At 36.2% G+C, this 27,838-nt stretch overlaps 1 protein-coding gene across 14 annotated transcripts in view; it reads left to right on the plus strand.

Annotated features, from left to right (window-relative positions):
* Window positions 1-816: 816 nt before the first annotated feature.
* The window catches only part of LOC136846989 (bestrophin-4-like), a 199,390-nt gene continuing 172,368 nt past the window's right edge, over window positions 817-27,838 (plus strand). For 2 of the 14 annotated variants that reach the window (XM_067118266.1, XM_067118249.1), the window contains exons 1-2: window positions 838-933; window positions 26,530-26,597. The gene's annotated coding sequence lies outside the window, so the exon portion shown is untranslated. Of the gene's footprint in view, window positions 934-7,922; window positions 8,419-26,529; window positions 26,598-27,838 lie in introns of those variants that run through there. The other 12 variants (XM_067118329.1, XM_067118242.1, XM_067118285.1 and 9 more) reach the window with 11 other exon arrangements.

Here is a 27,838-nt window from a genome sequence, read left to right on the forward strand (position 1 = left end):
CGTGAACGAACTCCTGCACTTTCTGATTTATTTTTATGAAACCGACGAGTCACGGAGCCTCTGTTTCAACAGTCTTAGGCCTATTTGTCGGTGGAAATCTGTATAACTTAACCTGGTTTCTTTTCTTATTTCGGCTATGGCTATTGAAACGAAACACTGCACATTCTATCATAGTTCAAGAAATAACTTTAAATATATAGCGAGCATAATTGAGCAAATACCAACGTACTTTAAACACCGTGTGACATGTTCCACATGTTTACATTCGTTCAACAGTAGTCAGCTGATGCATTGTGGGTAAAACAGATGCTTAGGAACCTATCATTATTGATTATGTAATACTTGGTACATACTACGTTGATTACATTGTTATTATCAGGTAGTTTAGCCAGAGTACCATTATTTTCACCCTGGTCAACGTAATAATACAATTAAATGCAATTTGATGCTTGGTTTGCCTGTAGAAATCCACCCTCTAGAAATTCAACGAAGAGAACGTTGAGATTTCGTTAATTTGTTTGCTCATTGCACAAATAACGAAATTTTAACAAAGAACTTGTGGCAACACAATTTCCTTCAGTTTTTTAGCAATGACTAAAGAAACAAATTTGTGTGATGACAGAGTTGCCAATATGTGGTATTTAACTGAACGAACAATGTCCGCCTAATTCTTTTTTTTTTATTGTCACATTTTAAATATACTTTTATTATTGGTTAATTACGTATGAATAAGTGCAATTGCCTTGAACCTAATTATGCTTACTGTTATTCTCATACAGCAGTTGTAGACTGAAGGAACGGCGCTAAATTCGCTAAGACACCGGGTTGGCTCCGCAACTTGAGTCTGGTGTTTGCTCGTGAGCTGAATCCATCCGTGGCGAGTAGGGTTAGTGAAACGGGAATTATTATTCGTACAAACGTCTACAGTAACAGGTAAGCCTATCAGTTTCTTGTGCAGTGTTTTCTTTTCCCGGAACCAGTTGAGAAATATGGACGAAATTAACAAACCTAACCTTTCCTAGAATGCTGCATCATGACCTTTCCTTCCTAACCTGACTTAGGGGGCCGTGTCCTAACCTGGCCGAGGGGCGGAAACCCCTCCTGGACCCCTTCCCCCTACCCACCAAGCAACATTAAACATCGGAAACATGGACTAAGCTTCCGCTGGGAGGTACTACTGTTTGAGCCTGCCCTCGTCATTCCATAAACTACCCTTTTTCATTTTTAAGACGTAAGCAGCTTTTTATAATGACGCCGTTCGACAAGGCTAATGTAGGCACCTTAATATTCCATTTTCTTTTCCCATCAAGGTTTTCAGGTTTATTACTGAGATCAGAATCCACTGGATAGTTAATACTTTTCATATCATAAATATGGTTATTAGTTCGAATATTGTTTAAAGGACAGTCACTAGTTTGCCGTAGATATGACCATTCAGCGTAGCCTACATGCCAAGGTCTTCAGCCAGAAGGTGACCACGCGGAGTAATTATTTTCCGCCATCTTTTCGAATCTTTACTCCAGAGTTTGCAGTGTCATTTATTGTTGGCAACAAAACTGAGATCGAGTTGCGCATACTCATCATCCATAAGGTAACAATTACCACTTACGTTTGATTAGGAAGGAATAGAGGAGGAGGCTGCCTAAAATATTCTCCACTGAAGGCAATGCAGATGAAACTATCCAAGTAAATATAACTAACTCGTGCCAACAAAATATGTAGGCCTATAGCATGCCAGGAAGAAAGCTTTCGTGCATTAACCTTTGAAGAGCAGTAACTGTCAAGTTTGAAACGGATATGTGTACCACTTGGCTAAATGCATATGCATAAATTAAAAACGCCTCTAGGCCTATATAGTAGTAAACTATTCCGCCAAAGGAAATCGTATCTCTCTCATAAATATCTCACTAATATGAAAGTGTTAAGACCGTATGTGAATAAATATGACTCTCGCCTGTGCTAGAAGGAATTCCGTGTATAAAACAGACGTAAAATATAAAGTATGTAGACGTGGCATCCATAGATTTTTCTACAATAAAGGAGGCCCTCACAAAACATTTGTATCTGAAACAGGGAAGGGAATACTCCCTTCCTATAGCTGACAAAATAATTTCCGTTACTTGAAGTTTTTTTGTGTGTACTTCTTAATTGTAATGGGAAAGTTGTTTATCCTCTTCAGTTTTTTTTTTTTTTTTTTTTTTTTGCGAATAACGGCGATAGTCTACAGGTCAGAGTCTTCACGCTTTAAACTTGCCATCGGCCAACGCGGGACCAGTTCCTTTCACCACTGACTTTAATATAAGTAAATAGAATAAAAGAGCTTGGTCCGAGTTCTGGGACTGTATGTAACGTATATTGGGTCAGGACTGTTCTTTTTAGACCCATCCCCCCCTTTATTTAACCGCCATTTTTTGTTGTTGATATAGTGTAACTGCTTCTCCAAGGATGAACACCCTGTGAAAAAAAAAAAAAATCATATCAGCCTCTGTTATACATATCAGCCTCGTTATATACAGTACTTATATATACAGACAACTCACCCACGCGGCAACCTTACCCAACTACAGACAACTCACCCACGCGGCAACCTTACCCAACTGCTTATACTGCGCTCTCACCTCCATCTCTTACCCTACCAATTCCACTACAAAGCTGACACCCCTTCTGCTCATTTTACTAACTTTCCATCTTACGTCTTCTCCACGCGACCATGCTACCTCAAGTAATCTGATCAATGTTATGATTTACTTAGACCATTCCCCCGTCATCCAATTCCTTCACTAATTAATCTTTCAACGTAGTGTCCTTTTTTCAAATGTAGTACTATCATCTCAACAGTTGCTACTTTTTCTTTCAGGTGTATTCAACATCGACTCTTTACTTCCATGAAGGAAAATTGGCCAGCAGTTTTTTCTCCAGACATGCTAACATTTTTTCATTTACGAGCTTCCTTGCTTCACTTATTCTGGGACTCATATTTCTCATTAAAGAGAACAAAAATAACGAAGAATTGGGACTTCATTGCTATACAAGTATATCGATGTGTGTGTGTGTCTGTGCTCATCAATGTTCCAGAATTTTAAAATAATATATATATATACATATGTGTGTATATATATATATATATATATATATATATATATATATATATATATATATATATATATATATATATAAACGTACCACTAGGTAAGGCGACAAAAAAATCTGCGTTCATTGATAACAAATTATCCGACTTAATGACACCTTAAAGGTTCTACGATAAGATAAGAATCTACTGTTGTAATCACATTGTGGAAGATATCGCAAATCGTCGCATCGTTTACATAACCAGAACTACGAGAATTTGTTTTTCATCTAATATTTCTGTGTGAAAGCCCTCCATTCGGCGAAAAAAGTTAACCTTATGCACTTTGATCTGCTTCCAATAACTTTTAGGTCTTAAAATGCTTGATTTTTTTCTTGTATATTTCTAGAAACTGTGAGAGAATGGCGCTGGCGGGATACATGCTATACCTTATCTATAGCAGCAATCATTCTACCGTACGCCTTGTCGGAGAGCAAAAACTTTAGAGAATGGCTTATGAATGATGGGTTTCTAAGTGATTTTTTTTTTTTTATTGTGCATTAAATTTTTTCGTTTGCATTGTGTTCTCGAGCTTTAACTATTCCACAAGTAAAAATAGTTTTCACTTATTCATTTTATAGAACTTCAGTAATAAAATAGATTTGGACATATTAAAGGAAAGTTGTACATAAGTTGCTAAATGAACCCCAAGGAAACCGTGCTGGGTGACCGTAATGGGGTCAGCATGGAAATTCCCTCTGCTGGAGGTGACAAAGTGCAGAAAGTACAAGTGGCCCTTGTTCTCGTTCGGAGATAGGGGTTATCTGCGACCCTCCTCAGATTGACGAGTACGTGGAAAGCGATGGCTAAGGAGGTGTCTCGTATTTTTAGAGAATTTTACAGGTGCTCGGTAAGCGTATGGCTTGGCTGTCTACCAACATACCGTCTTGAATACGAGTATAACGCGATATTCAGAAGAATCGTTGCACCCTTTACCTTTTGAGGGGATAAGGGAAGTCTTTCGGGACTTTAAAGGGGCTGGTTTTGTTTACTTGGGCTTAACGTGATGCAGTCTCATTCCCCTCTATTAAAAATGATCTCGTTTGTCTCAGTGCATCATGAAACAACCCCTACTTGCTCCCATCCCATCTCTCTCTCTCTCTCTCTCTCTCTCTCTCTCTCTCTCTCTCTCTCTCTCTCTTTTACGAGGTAATAGTGTCTTACGGACATGTGAACCACACTTCCGTTAGGAGAGAAACTATTTTCGATTCTCGCCTGTCGACGTAACATGCACTTGCATAGCATACTGTAGTTTTTGGAGTGATGCAGCCTTCGAAGCACCACAAACTCTGTGAGTTGTTTCTCAATTTCACAGAGTGGCGTTTTTAGCTAATAGTTCAAAGTTGGTTTTGGTAATTCTAAATAAAAATTTTACTTAATTGAAATCAGTTTTTCCAGCTAGATCCTTTTCCATATCTCGAACCCAGGAAGTCTTAGTCCTTTTTCCTTTAGTTTGTCTTTGGGTTTGTAAGGGCTGATTGTGTGTGTTTTTCTTTTAATTTTCTGATACTGTTCTATATTCACTATCTGTGCTATCCTAACACCAAGGTTTTTGGAGAATGAAAGTTAGTATAGTCTGTTGATTAAAATGGAATGGGAGTGTTGGATTAAAATATTATTATTATAGGTACATTTACCATCAGAATTTATTGTTTTCAAAGCGCTGTGTGCCATAAAATGAAACACATGCCCCCTTGAATCAGCTTTTACAAAGATACCACATCTCAAAGTGTTTTCATTTTAACGAGTCCCGGTTTTGGAATATTGTATATGATTGAATTGGGAAGTCTCCATTATACATGCTTTCTTGGCGTTTGAGAGTCCGCAGTGTTGATTCATAGCAAATTCGATAAACAATAGAGCAGCGCGTATAGCCTGCGCACTGGCAGGATGTTGTCTGACTTCCTAAATAGGCATTTATTGATCAGGTCTACGTGCTACCCGCTGGCTACAGTAACTCGGAAGAAAAAGGTATTGATTCCTGTACAGAGGGAATGTTTTTCCTTTACGTGTGTCAATTTAAATAATTCCCAATCTTTGTAACTTCCTAAATAGACAGTGTTCCTATTCATTTATTAATTTGCTCGTTCCTCTTACCGTCATAACTATAATATGACAGGATTTTATTGCAAGAGAAGAGCTGTTGTATATTCTTACTTTGCCTATCTTTAAAAAACTATCAAGATTTTGTGGCAGCAAAAATGGCTTGAAGTAAGGCCTAGCAAAATGAGGAAATTACTTCGGGGATGCACCCTGGGAAATGAGGAATAAAGGCAAGGAAATGCAGGTTGCAATGCACAGTCTTCGTACTAGCAACATATAATGAACAGATGGTCACCTTATATGGGTGAAAACGAACCTTTCTGTGATGATAGCGTGGTCACGCTGGCCTAATGCACCAGTTTCATGGAACTGAAGAGGTCATTGTCTTTTAGGTAGTGGAGACACTTGTGGAAAGTATAGCCAGAACAGAGTTTTAGGAGATTATGCTGTACAATTATAGCGGCACTCTTTGGTTCTCAGACAGAAGCTGGTCTTCCGGAAGTTATATAGTGTTTATTATTTTACTTCCGTTTCATGATATTTTGTGTGCACCTATGATGTATATATATTTCTAATGTATAATGAATGTTATATCATTATTTTCTCGTGATAGTGACCTTAGCAATTGCGCCTCTTGATCGTTCGCAGTCAAACAGCTGATCAGTTATTGCCAGTCTACGATAGGCCAAACGGTTCATCTAAGGCCTAGTCTCTTCCGGGAACTTGATCTCTCTCTCTCTCTCTCTCTCTCTCTCTCTCTCTCTCTCTCAGACTCCTTAGTATTCCAGTCTCCCACAACTGGGCAACTGCATCAGGCTTCGGTCTCACTATCGTTGGTCTTACACTATTCCTGCTCTCTAGGAGTTACTCTCAGTTCAGCATTCCCCTCGTCTTATACAACTCTATTATCTGTAATTTTAAGGAAGCAGGAAGAAATAATTAAAGTAATGCTTCATTGTTGATCCCAAATTCTGCTTTTTCTTTTTTGACACCGGGATATGTGGCTTAAAGGAGATATCCTTATTAGGCGTGTTGTTTTGAAAAACAAAGTTTTTGACCAGACGATTTCTTTCATACTTCAAAATTCATTTTCCGTAGACCTTGAATTAACATTCGAAAAAACTTATATTTATTCCTTCCTACTGTACATCATTGTTCCCCTCAAGTGCCAGTCAAGAGAAGAGAAAGTGCTCACTCTGGAGTAAAAGACGGTTAAAAGCGTTCTTATAAATCGCTAATTAGTTAGGTTTCGAGTTTATTTAGAAAGTCCCATTATTACATTAATAATCATTATCATCATCATCGCCTCCATCTCCCATGAAATTTTGCCTCTCATGGTTATGATGAATCCTATTACCGTTTTATTATTAGAAGCAATAAGAGAGCTTAAGAAGAACGGGTCTTTACTAAATGAACGGTTGAATGAAAAGTTAAACCGAACCATAGAATGAAAACGAAAATGGCCAAAGAAGATTAGCAGTAATATTATTATTGCTATTTGATTAACGTTAATTGTCCCCAAACTCCAACTTACTGGAATGGAGTATAATTCATTAGACCAAGTTATGTTCGGAAATATAGTACGACAGAACAACAACAACATTAAAAACGGCATGATCTTATTTAGGGAATGCCCACTTTCATATTCAAGCAGAGGCAATCTTTGAGGGTGCAAACATACAAACAAAATAGCCTTGACTACATCCATACGCTGCTTATGGAAACTTATCACTTCTCAAGTTTGTTTGTACCGACGAGGAAACGTTTGATTCGACTTTTGACTCATTGACTCATGAAATCTGATTTTATTTATTTTTGTTCTGTTTATTAGTTTACATAGATACGAGAATGACGTCATTCATTTAAAAGCGGCCGTTATATAGCAAGGAAATAATGTCTAAATTAAAGATTTGATTTTTTAAAAAATATTTCAAGTCTACATAAACTGATATTGTAGTAACTGAGTGGCAACATATAAAAAATTAGATGAGTGAAAAATTACAGGTAAACAAATTCATGTTTAAAACCAAAAGCTGAAACAAATTCATGTTTAAAACCAAAAGCTGAAGAATTGCAGCTTTTATGCTATTTGAAACTTCATTCGTTGCAAATAGAATGAGTTAACGACGGAAGAAAACGTTAGTTCTTATTTAATTTTTAATAATATTTTGAGCTTTTTTTTTTATATATATATATATATATATATATATATATATATATATATATATATATACTGTATATATATATATATATATATATATATATATATATATATATATATATATATATATATATATATACTGTACATTTTTATATATATTACGTCATTAAGCCATGTATTTGTAATTTTGTTGTGGGATATAATGAAAGAAGCTGTTGAGGGAGTGTGAGGGGCAACGTTTGGTTTACAGCATATAGTGTTAGTAACAACTGTCTTAATGGGAGTTGTGACAGACTTTAATTCATATATGTTTTACACAAACACACATTTTATACCAATAGGTACAGTGTTACTAATTCGAACCGGGGCTAACGTTGGCGTAAATGTCGTCTTTCAAAATTTCCCTCCCTCATGGAACCCATCCGATGACGAGCGTGAGGGGCGATTTATTGATGCCGGAGGGAGATAACGTTCCGAAGCAAGGGAATGAAATCCCAGACTACATCTTAGTAGATAACGTTATCAGTGACCTTCCGTAGCTTTAGATTAGATGTGTAATCTCGCTTCAGTCACTTTCTTTAAAGATCATGCAGTCGGATTGTATTTAGGGAAGAGTAAAGAAGTGTTTCGGAGAAGTCGTGCGTCTGGTGTGTACACCCCGCTGCCAGTAAGAACTTTTTCCCGTAGGTAAGAGTATAAGTGACGCTACTACCAGTCGAGCAACGAACATCACAGTTGGTGGTTTCTGATACCGGCATTTGAAGAGGACAAATGCGTCTCCTTAATTACTGTGATATAATCAACCCTAGAATGGTATAGTGCAGTCTTTCTCCTCTCTCAAAGGTACACTGGCAAGCAATTGCCTGCCCTTACTATGTTCTGTAAACTGACAGCTTGCTCGAGGACCTTAGACTGGTTTTCCTTGGGAGGGGAAAATGACGCAATCTAACGCTGTGCTGTGGCTTAAAGGCCTTTTACACCGTATGAACGTTTCTGGACCCCATTCTTCTATTGGTTTGATACTTAAGCTGAGGAAATTTTAGAAGTTCTGATAGGAAGAATTGTGCCCAAGAAAATTCTCCGAAAGGTAAGATTGCGGTTAAGTATTGTTTATAATATGTTACACTTTATTTTATCATGCCTAGGTCTAAATGTGTGCACCCGGTACACAATTAGTGAGGCTTAGTATTAAATTGAATTAACCTTGTATGGGGAAAATGTAACATGTGGAAAAGGCTGCAGTTAAGCATAATTTCCCCTCTATGGGAAATTTATTTAGGTTTGAGATGTTTTTCATATGAAAGTTTGATGTTTTTGTTCATAGGTCTAAGCGTTTAACATTGTTGATGTCTTATTTAGGTAGTTTAAAATGCAACGTAACCTAAATCATGACCTGCCTGTAATTTTCTTTCTGTTTTCCTTGTTGCATTTCCGAAAATGAACTGAAATTGCTGGTTCTTGAAAATCCGGATGTATTTTGCTAACTGATAATCAAAATACCGACCTCATTATGAATTATCGAATGCTTGTCTTGATATTCCTCGGTCTTGTCAGCAGTATTATTTCTTGTCATAAAATGAGCCCCGGTTTTGCTCTTCTCAAAGACGGATAAGCAAAGTTTGTCCTGGTGAGAAAGTTCTTGCGGGAAACCTAATTTCACACCGATGACGGATGTGCAGACACAAGTTTATGTTGACCAGATTTTCTTAGCACGTGCTCAGCTGACTGAAGATCGATGATGCTGACAAGAGGGTCGAGACCGTTCATTGGTCAACCACTGATGGCGATGCTTTAAGACCCAGCTTACTGTGTTATACAGTTATGCTAAATATACCGTTCTGCATGTTTCAAATAATGTCCATTTTTAAACTGAAAGTTTCAATGCAATGACGTTTACGGAAGACCGTGCTGACTTCCGATGGTTACAAGTTGCTGTAATCATACGTGACTACGCCCAGTGAAAGGTAGGTAATGTTAAGACGTTGTTATCTTGAATAAGGAATTCTCGTGTAGAAAATACTGAAATGCTATTACATTATGTTTTCAGTGACGTGTGGTCACAATAATTAGAAGCAAGATACAAAGTAAGAGAGAAGATTAGACCGCTATCAAGTTTTTCAGTCTGTTGCATTTTCAGGTGCAATTTTGAATCCTTATTTTGACAAAATCAGCAACGACTGTTCATTCCTGTTGTAAAATGCATTGTCACCATCTGAGAGTAGATGTGCTATAACGGCTTAGTGGTTTAGAAGAGATGAGAACAGGATGAGGAAGGGTTAAGAATCCCAGTTTTGAGGATTTGCGGTCTGCTGGAGTTAGCATTGCGGAAGTTCCGTTGTAATTGCCAAAGTTTACTTTTTATATATATATATATATATATATATATATATATATATATATATATATATATATATATATATATATATATATATATTTATATATGTTTTATATATATAGAGTACATGTATGTATGTATATGGGTGCCCAGGCTCGGTAATACAGCGTTAGGCTAAATTTGCAATGTCAGTGATTTGATTCCAGGCTCCCACCCCACTTCTGGTATAATTTTGAAGACAAACACCTTTGTAATTGCGCCTTGAGTACTGAATACCTTTATTCACGACTGAAGCAACAATATATATATGAGACCCATTTTTCCGTCCACTGGCACACCACCATTTTACCTGGGCAGATTATTAGGGGACGTAATGTCACAGTTGGTTGTTAATGATTACATATTTGTTAATTCTTCTATACTCATTAACGAACTGTCATGTGAACTGATTCCAGCTGTTCCTATCCCCATATTTGATATACCGGGTATCATTATCATTGCGTATATATCTGTTTATCTATATATAATGTGTGTGTGTATACACACACACACACACACACACACATATATATATATATATATATATATGGGAAATTTGTAATATAAAAATTACTAAAATACTTTATTAGAAAATAGCTATATATGTATACACGCACGCACGCATATATATATATATATATATATATTATATGTATATGTATATGTATGGAATTTCCGCTGTAATATAGAATGTGTAAAATACTATTAGAAGATAGCCATTGTAAGCTTTAGCAAACTAAAACAAAAAATAGTCTGGAATGAAGACGCAGGTTTTGATGACTTAAAAATTGAATTACGAACCATTTTTTAAAGCATTTTATATTATTGTGGAATATCGCTTTTGTGTATGTGTTTGTGTATTATGAGTGTATGTTTGCATAATTTATGTTGTATTTATTGAAGAACCAGTGTAATGCCTTACACAGGCGTGCACATTGCCCGGGGACTAACATTTCAGATTATGCGAGAGAAACGGTAGACTCGTAGATGGGATCAGCTTTTGTTACATTTGTCAGCGTGTAGACGGAAGTAGAATTTAGAACAGGAAGGAATAGAAATTAATTTCAGATGCCCACATACTTGTTGAACTGAAACTATTTGCTGGTTCACATTTAATGAATTATTCATTTTAACTGTTAGTGTTACATTGGGAGTAGAAAAGGGCCATATTTTTTGGTAAGTTATTCAAATTTGAGACATTGCTAATTTTGTGTTGGCATATTGTGATGTTTATTACTTGGTTTTGCCATTTTCAGCCATTAAATAACGGAACTCTACATTTTTAAGACATTTATCTGCAAATTTGAATAGTATATGCTTTGGAAATTTTATTATTATTATTATTATTATTATTATTATTATTATTATTATTATTATTATTATTATTATTATTATTATTATTGCTTGGAATTCGGGCTGAAAAATGCAGTCGCCTACACTTTTTCTGTAGAGATAAATTTTATATTTTCTCCCGTCAGCTGATTACGAGATAAACTATTCTGTAATAAAGTGGAAGACATTATAGTTGCCATCTGTCGTAACTCTTAGAATTTCGGTAACGGATTCATTACTTTTGTGTCAATTGTGTGCCGTCTTGATTTCGCGGTTTTTAGCAGGTGTCATGGTATAGAACTGACCAGATTCGAGGTGTGGTTTCTCATTTATTAACCAATGATATAGAACAGCCTTAGAGAATATGTTCCAGGGGCACTGAGATCTCCTTTATGCAATTATTTTAGGCGAGTCTTAATGGATATTGCGTAGTACATTAGCGACTATGTAAGATCGAATACGTTCCCGCAGAGGAACTTCAACTGTAATGGCAGTTACTTACATTGATCATTCATTCTCTTTGTTGCTTGTCATTTTGTTCAGTAATTTACTTACGTCCAACTTCGATTTTTTACGTCATTTTGAAATATGCGAAGGTAATTTTATTGTTTTTTTTTTTCTTTTTTCGCCCTTTGAGATTACATGCCAGTGGTGGTCGTCTGTGGGTTTTAAAATGTTTGGTCGTAAAATTCCTGTTACCGATATTGTTTGAATAAAATCGTATTTACCCTTTTACTTGTCATCGTGATTCTGATCCAAACCTTTGCAAGCGCAAAAATATATTTGCACATATATTCAGAGATTGCCAATGGACTGACAAGAGTGTCATGACAGTTTGTACGTCGTTGATTGTCGACGTCTTTATCTGTATATCTTCATTATCGCAATTTTTTTATCATCCACTCATCTTCTGTCACCCGAGGGATGTGATTCCAAGGCAGCTATCTTACAGGTTCGAAAAGCAGTCACATATTGTAGTATCTCCCTGAAGTAACCCTCTGTCTGCAGGGCTTTTGGTGTGATGAATAATGATGAATAAAAAAATGGCTAGATTGTATTGTAATGACGAATATTAAGGTGATGATCTTGAAGAAGGAAATTTGTCAAGTTTAATTAAATTAAGATGGTGAACATTTTTTATAGGATACTACAGAAGCTCCTAATATTATATATAATATTGGTACAGGTAGCATGATAAACGGAATAGTAATTAATGCGACGGTAATGAAAGCCAGTAAATTCGGTGGAACATTATCGTAAGATTTTATTGTTTCAATGGCAAACCTCGCTCTGTTTGATTGACTTTTACATACTAAAAATGAATGGATCTGTTTTATAGCTTGGCTCCTGTGCGCCTGTCTGCGTTTTTATCTATATCTGAAGCAGTTCTGTTATGCTTGTCTTTTAATCGAAATTGAGTAAACACGATGTTGCTCTTAGAGTGTGGAATGTTGTTGTGAGATGTTCTTGTACAATCATGTCAGTTCATCTGTTCGTTTTTGACACTTGTCTCATTTCTAGATATTAATTTTTGTAGCATTCTTTAGTTTTTTTTTTTCCTCACTCACTGCAGTCGTGGGCCTCTCCTGATTTATTACGAATGTCTGATCGCTGTGTAGATAGTGCAGTCTACCCTTCTGAAAGGAAGTTTGGTAGCTTTGAAGCATCAGCCACTCCGATGCCACAGGCAGTTTTATGTTTGCTTCTTGAACCCTTTTGAGGTCTCCATCCTGTTGTCATCTTCAATCTGCCAATTGCTTATTTGGTGTTTATGAAACAAATGTATGTCACCGTTTTTCTGTATTTCTTATTTTTTTAATTTCACATAGCCTAGTGTAGTTTAATATTCTTATGGCGCTATATTTTCATGAACGACGTCCCTTCCTAGTGGCTTGTTGTGCTGTTTACTTTTGTTTATTGATTATATATATATATATATATATATATATATATATATATATATATATATATATATATATATATATATATATATATATATATATATACTGTATATATTAATAAAGTGCATGAATTTTTATGTTTGTGATATTGTATAAAGAAATCGTTGGTAATTTTTTAAACACTTTATCTACTTTTAATATTGCATAAATTTTCAACGCCGGGGCAAGGGTTGGGTTCGTTTCTTTCAAAAACGTGATTGTTTGAAAATTATTGATGACAATTGGTGATTTTTTATTTTGCGTAATTTTTTCAGGTTAGTTTCCTCCGTGGGCTTGATTCTCAATAAGCTTTGAATAATTTCCAAAAAGGGGCAAAAGGTGGTATTCAGTTTGAAAGACTGATTGATGGATTGACTTATCTGGTTGAACTTGAAGGGAAAATGCTTGACTTCACAGGGATTAACTGATGTGGAAGCTCTTTGCAATTTTGCCTGCTTATTCAGGAGTCACGCACATAATGTAACCGTCAAGCCCTGCGTTACGTAAGACGATGAATGACGATCAAACAACCGCTCGTTTCATTTTCATAATGAAATTTTATTTATCTCAGGAATAAAATTGTCCGTTGTATATTCTTCTTTGGTGTTTGAATTTATATGCATAAGGTGACGTAATTAATTTTTTTAGTCGTATGAGTAATAATTCATTGATTCTACGTGGAGTCAGAAAATTTATTAAAGAGAATAACGTTCTAATCAGAGACAAGGAATACTTAGTCAGGCCTGACCCTTTTGCGCATATAGATCAACAAACAAAAAGAAAGAGATAGCTGATACTCACTGCAAGATTTTTGAATGGAAATATATATTAAATGATGCATGAATTTGTAGTGTTTTGAAGCGGAACTTGCGTTAGGTACAGTAATGTATTTTTCTTCGCTTCAGAACAGGACCCGTTTCAGCATTCTTAGTAGGTGTTGATTTTTATTTTCTTCAAAACTACACAAATATGATGAGTCATTTTGATCATACGGTGACGGTCACTTTTTGTGTTATCGTTCCTCTTCAAAACAAGACGTGTGATAATGTTTTATTGTTTGTTTTTTTTCTAAAACGGACGCCTTGGTGTATGCTATGAGGTTTTCGTCTTTCTAAAAGGAATGAGGTTGATCATAATGCTTTTATTGTCCGCAGAGCTAGATAAGAATGTTTATTTTGATTGCACTATTATCTTCTTCCGGATAGGTATAATTCTTGTGTTTTCATTGCTATATTCAAAATGAAAGAGGCCGCATCCAAAGTTTGAACGTCATCACCAAGACAGGACAGATTTTGTTTTGGGTTTCTTACGAGGAACATTATGGGTGTTCGCCAATTGGTTATAATGCCTTTTCCAAGACGTAGTTACTTTCATTCATTTAATTTTCACTATGTATTCGCCAAATGGTGCAGGAATTAGCCGCTCTTGGTTTTATATTCTTTAAAATCAGATCAAGTTGAGTCACAACAATTTTTTTTTTAAACGGGTAGGCTATTTGTCTTTTTGGTTGTTTTATAGTCTTGAATAAGGAGCTCGTGTTAGTTATTTTGGTCTTGTCTTCGAATGGTAACGTGTCAGATATTTTGTTGCTTTCTTCAAAGCTGAATAATTTGTTGTTTTCTGATAAAGCTCTTCATAATCGAACATATGGTTTGTTGTTTTCTGATAATGCTCTTCATAATCGGACATATAGTGTGTTGTTTTCTGATAATGCTCTTCATGATCGGACATATATGAACCACATTAATTTTATTGTCTTTAAAACGGCATGCATTTTAACAGGTTTAGTTTTAAAGGAGGCATAAGTTAGCCCTTTTCATTTCTTAGTCTTCAAAACGGAACAGGTGTTTTTTGTTTTCTGTCTGTTTGATAATGGATGTGGTAGGCTTGGTTCCATTCCTGGTGTATGGGGTGTTTCAAGGATGATTATGTATTTACTTAAAAAAATATTATCCTGAAAAGAATGACTTCACGAAAATTACATTCAGTTTTTGCATTAATATTCCCTCCCTTTTTCGGCAATTTGCGAAGACCGAGTAATTTTTTTCATGTGAAATACACTAATCTTTATTATGGAAATGATGACTGTAACAGTATTGCTAGAAACGGACTGGTAATATGGGGATTACCGTCTCTCCATTTAGCAAGAACTGCGTATTTTGCCAAATTGTGCAATGGCTTGCGTATTTGCATACGAATAGTATTTTTCATCATTATCAACATCCGGGTTTATTTTTGGAGGCACTCCCATCCATCCTCGTTAGGTCCAATCTGGAGGTCCCCATTTATTTTTCTGTTTCAGTTGCTAGTTTTCTCGAATAAATTGTTCTTCAGGGTTATAACGGGTTTGGATACACACGCATATATATATATATATATATATATATATATATATATATATATATATATATATATATTATTTATTTATATACAATATATATATATATATGTATATATATATATATTATTTATTTTTATATATATATATATATATATATATATATATATATATATATATATATATATAACAGTTGTACCAGTATAGATAAAGACAGTAAATTACTTTGGTTTGAAAACATTGCTTGAGGAGCATTTTACTAACAGAACTTTTCGCACAAACGTAGCATACAGGATTTACGTTGAATTCTGTACAAAACCATGGTTTTCTATTTTGTTTTGTGTGTGTGTGTGTGTGTGTGTGTACTGTGTTAAAATACGTGTATGAAATATTTATTACCTTTTTTATATCCTTATCAAATATTTAGTGGGTTCTGTTTCAGTGTCGTTACAACTGTATCGTATTTTCAATTAAATTTGTTTTTTTAATCCCTCTAACTTGTTAGTAGAGAGCTACTTGTTAAATTGCATAAAATAAAAGGTAATAAAGTGTTGATAAAAGAATTTGAATTTTACAGTCATGTTGCCTGCTGTAATAATGCAAGGAGAATTAAATATTTTGTGTTTTTAAACCTATTTCCACAATATATGCGAAAGTAGTAGTAGTTTAAAGCCTAGTAAAGAATTGTCATTTTGTATTTTCAGGTCATTCTTACTTTACGCATTTTTATATATTATTCTCATTATGAATCTACAACAGCCTCTTGGGTCTTAATGAGACAGCGCTTTTCATTTCTGTCGCCTCAAGAACATAAATTCTCGTCGTTTTGTTTCATCTGTTCTGGCTGCCTCTACGCAGCAAGCGCTTGGAAGGAAATCGTTTTTATTGCGTATAAACTGAGCAGTATCAAATGCTATAAAATGTCAGTCGATAAAGAAAATCGCAGAATTATAAAGATGATGTTTGGAGTGAGGGGTTATAGTAGGTTATCATTAGATACGTGGTGCGTATTTAATTACTGATGGCTTTTCCTATGAACTAGCAATTATAATATGAGCATTTAATAAGCGTAGATCTAAGAACAAGGGAAGGATTAAAACCGTTCGTTGACCTTTGGCTTTTTTTTCCTTTCCTGGATGAATTTTCCTCAGAACTGTAAATCGTGGACACTACCGTGAAGTAGTGTACTTCTCCAACTTCAAACAGGATGTATTTTCAAGGTACGTGGTTTGTATCTCGTGGGTTAAAGGTATTTTTGTTTGTGTTTGGTAATTTCTGTCTCGTAAATTCATCGGTCGTAGAAGCTCTTGATTTTGCAGCTGTTTTATTTGCTCTTTCTCATCTTGGCACTAAATCTAAGCACACTGCTTTTTTTTTTTTAATGCTTGGGTTTTTCGTTGGGCTTGACCTTCTGCTTGTTGCCATGTCGTCGTTGATAAGTTCCTCAGGGCTCGTGAGATTCATCCTAGTTTGTATGAAATATAAATATCTTCTTCTTTGAGGATTTTGGTTAGAAGCAAAGGTAGGCCACACATTTTTTAGAAGCACAGGTAGGCCACAATACTTAATGGTATTGTTCGAACTGTAGTTTGTAATTGATTTCTTTTTCTTATAAGATTTAATACATATATATATATATATATATATATATATATATATATATATATATATATATATATATATATATATATATATATATATATATATATATATATATAAAACGCTGAGTGCAAGCTTTGCAGTGATACATAGCTGAAGTTACATGTATTTCTTGAACAGTTTTCTGAGATGGATATTTTCCTTGAGTTTACTTCTAGTGTATCTTGTTCCTCGGCCAGTGGTATGCAAGCAAAACTCTCTTGTACCTTGTAACATATTTACAACGTAGACAGAATAGGAGAAATAAAAAAAAAATCACCTCGCCGACAGTCCTCACGCTATACTCATTTGCGCCTTAGAATTACTGAGCATCCCAAACTCACACAATTAGGAACACAATTATATAAAAAATTTTGTGCGTCAAATAAAAGAAATAATGATTCCCCGATATGTCCGCTTTTTATACAGAAACTATAAAGCATATTTCTCCTGTCTGCCAACTTAGCAAGAAATAGCGAGGAAAAAGGGAAGGCATAAAATCTTACATTTGTTGTAATAAATAATAAAAATTGTTGATGACATATGCAGTCCGCAGTGACTTATTTTTCTAGCCCAGCGTGTTACCTTTAGTCGATGTTGGTTGTGTCTCGTTGTTGACTTAAAAAATAAGCTCTCGTTGTTTATTCCGTCTGTCTGTCTGTCTGTCGTTTGCTTGCCTCCCTTGGAAAGGTGTGATTATGCGATGTTTTTATTTTATTTTATATAGTTTAGGAAGCAGATGTTTATGCATCTGATTTTTTCTTTACGGTTTATGCAAATTTGTCGTTACTTGCAATTTCCCGGGCTTATTTTGACCAAGTGAATCTTTCTCTGTAATTTATTTAAATTGTATAGAGATTGTCTTCATTACTCTAGATCAGTGGGCCTTATTTATTTCGTCCGTGAAACACGAAATGAATTATTAATTGTGGGATTAGAAGCTTCCTACATAAATAACCATTTGTAAGTATTTGGCGGATGAAAGTGATTAATGATGAAATCCTTGAATATCTAGTAGCTTGGATGTTGCTTAATGCCGTAGAAAATCGAATGGCACAGAACAGAAGGAAAACAATAGAAACCGAGAAGAGGAAAAAGTCGGAGTGTAATTGCAGGAATCAGAAAGAATGTAGGTGGGCGAGGCTTTCTGAGAAAACTCAAACCTTTGTTTCGGAGTTTTTATTCAAATCCTATTTCTTATCCTGTTTAACGGAAACAATTTCACCCTCCAAGCCTCAATTTTTTATTTTTTTTTTATCGTCGCTCTTCGATTATTAATGATATTACTATTTTGCTAGGCTTCTTGAGTAGTGATTTTTTTTTTATTTTTTTTACTAGTGGAGTCTCATTTTTTTTCATTATTTTTATTGTTAATTTTGTTGTTTCTCTTCATGTTTCCTTCAAAAATAGATCACAGAAACTGAATATATTGCCAGTTATGTTAATATTTAAGGGACACAAATGAAAGGAAAATTGTACAGCGAGACCCAGAATGTAGTGTTTTCACACCTGCATTTCCATATTACGTATATTGACAGGATGGCTAGCCTATACGAGTGCAACCAAACAAAAATGCACTCTCATTATTATTACATATTTTTTTGGCTGTCTGTTCTTTCTACCTTTTGAATACTGCTGTTCCTCTTTATCAAGGATGACATCAGGTCGCGAGGACCAACCTCTCTGTCTGTTACTCGTTTTAATGCATTTATTTCTCAGAAGCTACCACAGTCGGCCATCGAATACTGCAATCTATATACGACATGGCCTTCCAAGAAGAAACAAAGGGCTGTAATTATCCGAACGGGAACAGGATGTCAAGACTCCTTTATGTTCGGTTGGATATTTTCATGAAATTGTAGTCACTGAGAGAACGGATTGCTGATTGCGCGTGAGGCCAACCAGATGCTTCTTTGTCATTAGAAATCGCTGTCATTCACGTGCATTACAGCGCACGGGATGTTTCGTGCTTCTGTATATTCCCTTCTCCCTTTTCAACTTCCCTTTTTGTACTCTGGTGGGCATGCACCGTGAAGGTTCCTGCTGATTGGCTGAACGTGACTCTGAATAGCTTCTTTGTATTTTGAATACATGCAAATAAAAGGGAGGGAGATCAATAACCAGCGGATTCTTGCACTGATGAAAATTAATATTAGGGAATAATACTCATTGTATACGAGACGTATTATCCAGTAAAGAAATGAATGAAAATGGGATGGTGCCCCGTTAATTTGGCTCTTATCTGATGGAGTTTTCGATTTAAGTCTAGAAAAAATTCTCTCGGCGCGATAGTATCCCATGACCTTTATGGAATTTGGTTTTATTTCAATGCTCGTAAAACTAACGTAGTTGTGAAGCCGCGCTGAATTTACACGTGTCGTCATGCAACTTCGGGCGGGGACACGACAGAGGCCGTAGATTCTTAAAGGTCAGGAACTGAATACTCATAAATGGGACGACAGAAATGAAAGACCTGCCCGTTGTCGGAAGCTTCATACATTATTTGTTACCTGCATTCGAGATTCTTTTGTCTTGTAACTGAATGCGTACTCGATAGTCGTCTGTTATCAGGTTTTCGAACTGTAAATAGCGTGTAGAATCTTTAAGGAAAATTCTTGCGGTTCGCTGATCAATAGTTCTGGGAAAGTGTATTCTAGGAAAATGTACCCGGAGGCTTTTTTTTTTCTCTCTCTCCTTTCATTGTTTCGTCTTTTTCTTTCTCATCTTTGTATTTATGTTCATTTTAATTATGAGCGATACAAATAGTGGAACGACCTTCCTGTCTGTTGAAGGAATGTTGTGGCCATCATGCCACTGTATAACGTTACTGCCATTATTGTTATTAATAGTAGTAGTTTTTAGACAGCTATTTTCATTTACAGGTTTATCATGTAAACATATTATTTTACATTGAGAGATACGTCTGACCAGCCCTTCATTTCAGCACTTAAGCGATGACTGATCACTGCAGTTCCTCTTTGATTGTTATTGACAGGCAAGCTCTCATGAGGGAAGAAAGTAGCTTAATGGAGATGTACCTTCTGATGATGAATGAGGGGCAGTTCTCATAATTACTGTCTTTTTCATTTTGCCTCAAGATCCCTTTTCGGAAATTGTTACAAGGTAATACCAAATGATACCAAAATACCTAAAGAAAAAGGGAATAAAAATGCCAATTGATGCCAGAGTACCTGAAAAAAAAACCCGCAAAGGGCTAAGTTGCAACGATAGTTTGGAAGAAGAAAATATAACATTCAAAAGACCCCATACGAATATAAGAGAACCGGTCGGCGGGATAAGGCAGCTTTTGTAAATACCGAATTTTAGGCAGCTTTGCTAAAAAAAGGTTCTAGGCCTCGTAATTAAGTCGTGTCCTTACAGATGGCCTAATGTCCTAAATTCTGTTACGCTTGACTAGGCTTACACTAGGAAAAGGCGGGGTTACTAGCATCGTTCAGTTTTAATGGGCCAATGAAACAACCCCCAAAAACTGTGTATGTTTTTCTTCTGCCACTTGATGTTTCTTATCTGTAGTGAGATCTATTTGTGTGAAATCTTGAACGCTCCAAACGGCTTTTATTAGTTGTTTTATTGTGAGTGTCATTATTCTGTTGCCATCGTACTAGTTTTGATTTGCGGTATTTATGGACAACAGCTTCTTGTTCTCCCTCTTCTTCCAAATAAAACATCAAAATTTTAATGCCCTTTTTCACCAGTTAGCCATGTCCATTTCCTATACGACACAACAACAGTAGTAGTTGTAATAGTCCTCTTAGGGGGCTAGTTCCGTCAGAGCAGCTCATGCGGTGCACTGTAGGCGTTACTTAAGGACCTTTGCTGTATCCCTTTGGCCTCTAGCTGCAAACCCTTTTATTCCTTTTACTGTAACTCCGTTCATATTCTTTTTCTTATCTTGCTTTCCATCCTCTCCTATCAATTGTTTCATAGTATAACAGCGAGGTTTTCCTCCTGACCCTCAATTTACCTTTCAGCGCTGAATGTCTTCATAGGTACCAGCGCTTGGCCCTTGACCTAAACTCTATCTCCCTATCCTAGTTGTAATAGTGGCTGATGAGGTAATTATATTCTATTTGTAAAATAATGCTCAAGTGCTCAAGCATCAACAAAAGTTCTCTGTATCCATCCGGAAATACTATCCGGATTTTTTTTTTTTTTTTGTTAGTAGATCACAGTTAGTTTCCGAAGATAATTTAAGCAAGAGCTGTGATTCGTGGGCTGAGCCCTTCCAAGAATCGGGGTTTTATGACAAAGTCGTTAATTGTAGGAGTTTATTTTTTTCCTTAGTGTAAATCGTGTATTCTTGGCACTTAAAGGACGATTATTGTTTGGCGTCACTAGGCTTTTCCAAGAAACCTGATTTCTTAAAATAAGAAAATTCTTCTCTCTCTCTCTCTCTCTCTCTCGCTCTCTCTCTCTCTCTCTCTCTCTCTCTCTATATATATATATATATATATATATATATATATATATATATATATATATATATATATATATATAATATATATATATATATATATATATATATATATATATATATATATATATATATATATATATATATATACGTATATATTTATAGTCATATATACATGTACGTTTCCCCTAGATGCATTTGCTACCCCCCATGCTATTTTACATGCAAGCAGCAACCCTCCGCCGTGTTCTTACTACCAGGCACTTATTTCACTGCGTCCTTCAATAGAGGGACAGTGTGATTTGACAAATTATGATTGAATCGGATGAACTCTTACGCCAGGCGTTAAGGACGACAATTTCCAGAAGATTTTCAACCTCGACCCTTGGGTGACACAAGGACCAAGAATTGAAAAACATCTTCGCCGGTTATCGTGAAGTCACCAACTCCCTTGGGATCTTTCCCTCCTCCAGGCATACCTTACACGCCATGGTCATCTCTCAATCTCACCATCGCAGAATACGGCAGACTCTCACCAGTTCCTTGCCATGGAGGCCTTGCGATTCCGGCTTTTTTTTTTTTTTTTTTTTTTTTTGGCGGGGAGGAGGTTGGGTGGAAAGAGCAGGGCCATGCGCTCTTCGCATCTCCAACACTAGGCCTCCTTTGGAATGGAGTGGACACAAGTTCCAGATGGTCACCTTCTCAGGTTTACCTGCGTCACCCTTGACCCGACACCATCGGTATTCTTGAGGCCGACCCGAACCTCGGGCACAGGTGCTAAAGCTATAGTACATTCGTAACAGCACACACACACACACACACACACACATATATATATATTTTTTCTCACTAATTTGCACGTAACTAAGTATATCTGAAGTTAGGGAAAACTCTTCATTTTGATATGTTATTCTTAATTAACAATAATTGAAGCTTTACATTTTAACTGTCTACTAACTTTTGATCGTTGGACGTCGGAGTTTTTGTTTATTTTACGATATTTGTTAGTTTTTAGTTTTCTGTAAAAGAAAAATATTGTGCCGGCTTTTGTCTGTCCGTCCGCCATCTGATCTTAAAACTACTAAGGCTAAAGGGCTGCAAATTGGTATGTTGATCATCCGCCCTCCATTCATCAAACATACTAAATTGCAGCCCTCTGGCCTCAGTAGTTTTTATCTTAAGGTTAAAGTTAGCCATAATCGTACTTCTGGCAGTGCTCTAGGTACAAACAACATAGGCCACCACCGGACCGTGGCTGAGTTTCATGGGCCGCGGCTAAGAGTTTTATGGGCCGCGGCTGAGGCGCATTTTTTACTTGTTTATATGTGAATGCGCTCATTCCGGACATCAATAGCTTTGTAAAATACTCAGATCTAATATGTTTTTTGTGCTAGTTTGGGGCATATTATATATATGCTGTTAGGAATAAACGACACTGTTCTTATTTCACCCGTAATTTCCCAGATGTGATAGATTAGTAATTATATATAAGTAAGTGCTTAAGTCAGTGCAACATAATATAAAATCTTCTAAACAACGAAACAATCTCTCGCAGAAAGTGACATCTGTTCGGTGCCAGTCATGTGATCTTTATGGAAGGCAGCCAACCTTTAGGATGACCTTCACAAGGTGCTTGCAGGAATAGTAAACTGGCGAACTGATTCCAGGAATAGTTGAGCAGAGGAATGGATGCTGACATATCTTTGATACATGTTGGTATACCGTTGCAGACGTGAGACCCAGTATCGCGAATAATTTTAAGCATGAAATGCTTTTAGGTATGGTGTTATATTCTCTCTCTCTCTCTCTCTCTCTCTCTCTCTCTCTCTCTCTCTCACGGCGATCGAAGTGTTTCGAGCATCGATTTGATTCTTCTGGTAAATGGCAAATGAATTTTTAGAGAAAACTGAAGGTCGCGCATTTAATGCATTTATAAGGCTTCCTTGCGGAGATTTTTTTTTCAAGGGTCTGTGTCATTCACCTCTGCAGGCAAGAGAAGGAGAGTGGGGAGGAGAAACGAGGGAGAAGAGGGGAAAGGATGGAGGTGATAGGGATATTGGGAATGCGACAGGATGAGGAGAATGAAAAGTGAGCTGGGAAGAAGAGAGGGGAGCTTGGAAGGGCTGGGTTGTAAGTTGACCTGGCGTGGGAAAGTTATGTCTCGTTATATTCATGAATGTTTCCACATATATCTTTCTTCGGTACTCGAGTGTTAGGGGAACGTTTTGCTATACACGAGGTTGTTTGTAACATAATCGTGGTAAATTTGTATGTGTATGTATATACTGTATATATATATGTATGTTTATTATATGCTTTATAATATACACACACTCACGTGCTTACATACATATGCATACAGTGCGTGAATTGCCTGTATTATATCTTTAGCTTTGTTAATTAATATATATATATATATATATATATATATATATATATATATATATATATATATATATATATATATATATATATATATATATATATAATAATATATATATAATATATATATATGAAAGTCATCATAAATTTTTAAAAGTATACCACTTTACTTTAAAATACTTTGCTTTTTTATGTATTATAAAGGGTCCTTTGACGTTTAGTCAGTAAATAAACAAATACAATCGCAGGCAGAACTATCAGCACATTTGCTAGCTAATGGTGTTATTATAATACAGTTGTCTGAGCCTTCTGAGATGTGTGCGTGTGTGTGTGTGTGTGTTTGAGAGATAGAGAGAGAGAGAGAGAGAGAGAAAGTATTGATAATACACTGGCAGCGCAGAGGGATTCGGGCGCATTTTACCTGGCGCCTCTGCGGTTTGAGAGAGAGAGAGAGAAAGTGTATATATTAGTTCGCTTACCTAAGACCGTGGATTCTCCTTTTGATGCTAGACTTGTCGATAGCTTTATCAACATTCAGGTCCTGATCCAAAGCAGATCCGATCGGCATTTGTTGTGACAAAGTGGGACTCACCTTGGCTTAGGGAGGTTTCGGCCAAGTAGGATGACGCATCGCTTACTTGATTCTCTGGGAGTGCAGGAACGGAGTTTCAAGTGTTGAAAAAATACATTTCTCTCTCTCTCTCTCTCTCTCTCTCTCTCTCTCTCTCTCTCTCTCTCTCTCTCTCCTAAGAGATTATCTTCTATAATACTAATTTTTGAATGTTCACAAAAATATACACATATCGTTGTATATTCGCAGTTTTTTTTCAAAATGTTTATTAAATGACAGATTTTTCTGTAAGATAGGTACTTTTATGACTGGTGCGTTAGGTACAAAACATTACTTTACCTGTGTGTAGCACATTTAAATTCATATTGTGAACGTCGAACTAAGAGAAAGACAGACGGAATGTTTCATAATGATAATACTTTAATGCATGTTGAAACAGGTTTTCATGTTTAATTAATTTAACAAGGGCTGCCGCTCTAGTTTTAATTAAAACACCACGTACCATGGCCGTAGATTTTCGTGCTTATATTACTACTAACGCATGTAGCATTTATCTAGTTTAAGGTTATTGTAGGCAATTTTAATCACATTGATTTGTAATTATTTTTTAATTTTCTCACAAATTGGCATTTTTTCCTTTGAAATCTGCACGAAACATGTGTCGCTCTATTCCACATACATTGTTAACGTTTTCTTGGTTTCTTCGGTCCGGGGTTAGAAAAACGCACTTGGATGCCCTTCCATTGATCTCTGTTACTAGTAAAGCAAGTAAAAAATGTGCCGAAGTTTCTTCGGCGCAATCAAGTTTTCTGTACAGCGTATAATCAAGGCCACCGAAAATGGATCTATCTTTAGGTGGTCTCGGTATAATGCTGTATGAGCCGCGGCCCATGAAACTAAACACTGCCCGGTGGTGGCCTGTCCTATATCGTTGCCAGACGCACGCTTATGGCTGACTGTAACCTTAAATAAAATAAAAACTTCTGAGGCTAGAGGACTGTAATTTGGTATGATTGATAATTGGAGGGTGGATGATCAACCTTACAAACTGTAGCCATCTAGCCTCAGTAGTTTTAAAGATCTGAGGGTGGACGGACTGAAAAAGCCGGTACAATGGTTTTCTTTCACAGAAAACTAAAAACTGAGCCATATAATTCCCTTTCACGCTTTACTGAGGGGACGATGTCGGGCGCGAAATGACTTATTAAGGGCTTTGTGCCCCTCGGACAAGGCATATTAAACCTTTAATTAATTTTAAGGATAGATATTTCACTTCTGAGGATTCTAAGAATTCTGAAATCAGCTTATGGACATTTTTTAGTGCCACTAGACGCCGTATAGTGATATTACTTGGCTTTAATGGCTTTCGTTGACCTACAGGATAAGCTGAGCGACCTTCTATCAATGTCTTGACGTCCATCCAGTTTCTAAATTCTTTAAGGTTACTGGTTTTGGGATGAATAAAAAAATGCCAGAAGCTTTTCAAACTGGTGCAAAGTGCCACTTGTTATTGACTTCATTCGATAATCCGGTTTCTTGAAAGCATGAAAAGGGAAAATTTTAAAATCTTGACATATAATGAAGTTACAATGATCCTCAATCATGCAGAAAATATTTCCTTTTCAGATATAGCATCAGTATATTAGTAAGTGACAAACAAAAGTATAGTATAGTAGTAATGATTTCACTGACTTGCAGTTTTCATATACGATGCATCGCTTTATCTGGCCATTCAGAATCCCTTAGGAAGCTCATAATGCTGCGCTTGATTGAATTTCGAGGTGTCTTTTGGCTCTTGTAGGGTAAATCCTCCGGGATGTTACCCTTATCTCCCAATTCACTGGTGCAGGAGGCAAAGCCATTTGCTCGTAAGAGATTGGGATGGGTCGTTGGATGCTCCCTCGTCAGATAAGGTAAATTGGCTGGGATCATAGTTACATCATTTTCCCCTCTCCCCAAAAGCCCTTTTTAGATTGTCTGTCTGCCGTCTCGCTAGATGGTGTTGCTCTTAACCCGTGTAAAAGTTTTATCTGCCTGTTAATTTACCTTTTCAGAAATTTGAGATTATTTTTCAAAGATATCTCAAGTTTTGAATTTTGTATTTGGTATTAAAACCTTGTAAGCAACTAGGGAAACAATTTTTGGAAACAGAATTAGATATATTTTGATAAAGGTTTCTCTTCCACAGAGTGATCCTGTTTTAGCCTGATCTGCAAAAATCTGACGTGGTGGAAGACATAGTACAGTAAACTTAAGGTAAGAAAAAATGACTTGTTTTTCTGAGAATTAAATTACATTATGTTCAAGTTACGCGCAAGTAAACCTGTGGTTACACAGAAAAGTAAGTATTATCAGTAGACGGTGTTTGTGGCGGGGGCTGTCGTCATTATAAATTTTTGTTTAATCATTTCACCGCAAAGAACGACTCGACTTCTCGCCGTGTAAACTCTACTGCTATGCAGATGACACATTTGGTCGTCTGTTACTGCCATCTGTTGGTGATTTTAAGAAGCACGTGCCTACACTACTTATCGGAACACTTTTCCACATCCGTAGCAGAATTTGGAGGGTTTTAGGGGTTTTCATGATATATAAAGTTTGATTCACGTTTTATGATGGCAAGATACATTTGTTGTTATATAAATATTTTCTTTAGGAGTATCAATCAGAGATCGTTATATTACCAATATATATATATATATATATATATATATATATATATATATATATATATATATATATATATATATATATATATATATATATATATATATATATATATATATATATATATATATATATATATATATAGAGAGAGAGAGAGAGAGAGAGAGAGAGAGAGAGAGAGCAGAAGAATCCACAATGATACGAAATGTCTAGAGATTGAAAAGCGTTTTAATCCTTAATTTTTTCTTAAAAACCATAAATATTAAATGTGAAACTAAACACAAGCAGTGAATGGATTCCTTTGTGTAAAGAACCTCATTGTTCCTCCAGCAAACATAAGTAAGTCTTCCTGCCATACATTATCAGCGATTCACTCTAATTTCCTTTCCGTCCGATCGAACCCGGCTCCTACTGCCTCGTGCCATCTCGTAAGAACTGCAAGTCTTTTCTGTAGTCGCGGAGCAACATTTCATTCTTCGCATGCAGATTTCGCGGCCCACCCTCCAAAAGATTTTTCTTCGCCATCCCTTTCAGCCGGCAGTCTTTCGCTTGCAGTAAATCGTCCTGCCGACTGAGCTTCATTTCTTTCTCTTGGAGCTAACATTGGAGGGAGCCATTTTCTCCTGACAGCTCTCCAACTTGCTCCTGCAGTTCTCGAACGTTGAACTGGAGCTTTTCCGTCTTAGTCTCACAGTGGTCGAGTTCGTTTTCCATTCCTTGGATTAGTTTAGTCATCTGCATCCTTTCTTGTCCCATCTCCCTCAGTTCCATCTCCAGCTGAGCTGCTACTTCCCCTCGTTGACGAAGTTGACAATTGAGCTTTGCCAACT

Source organism: Macrobrachium rosenbergii, chromosome 2, assembly GCF_040412425.1.
Source record: "Macrobrachium rosenbergii isolate ZJJX-2024 chromosome 2, ASM4041242v1, whole genome shotgun sequence".
NCBI lineage: Eukaryota > Metazoa > Arthropoda > Malacostraca > Decapoda > Palaemonidae > Macrobrachium > Macrobrachium rosenbergii.